We start from the raw sequence: 308 nt of genomic DNA, 5'->3' as shown, positions 1-308 counted from the left end.
AGCTTCAAAAAGGCTACAGGCCAAGACTAAGGTAGAGGGAGAGTTGGTGCATGATTTTTTTTGGTTGTTGTTGTTGTTGTTACAGATGATTGTGCACTCAATGCAGCCTCTGAAGCTGAGATGCAACAAAGTGTGGATTCATTCTCTCCTGCTTGTGCTAATTTTGCCCTAACAATGAACACCAAGAAAACGTAGGTTTTCCTCCAGCCAGCACCACACCATCCATACGTGGAACCATCAGTTACAGCAAATGGAGATTTTGAATACTGTGGATAAGTTCACTTACTTTAACAGTATACTTTCCAGGG

The sequence above is a fragment of the Phascolarctos cinereus genome, unplaced genomic scaffold, assembly GCF_003287225.1.
Source record: "Phascolarctos cinereus isolate Bilbo 61053 unplaced genomic scaffold, phaCin_HiC Scaffold_1;HRSCAF=81, whole genome shotgun sequence".
In the NCBI taxonomy this organism is placed as follows: domain Eukaryota; kingdom Metazoa; phylum Chordata; class Mammalia; order Diprotodontia; family Phascolarctidae; genus Phascolarctos; species Phascolarctos cinereus.
This window is presented reverse-complemented; position numbering follows the sequence as displayed.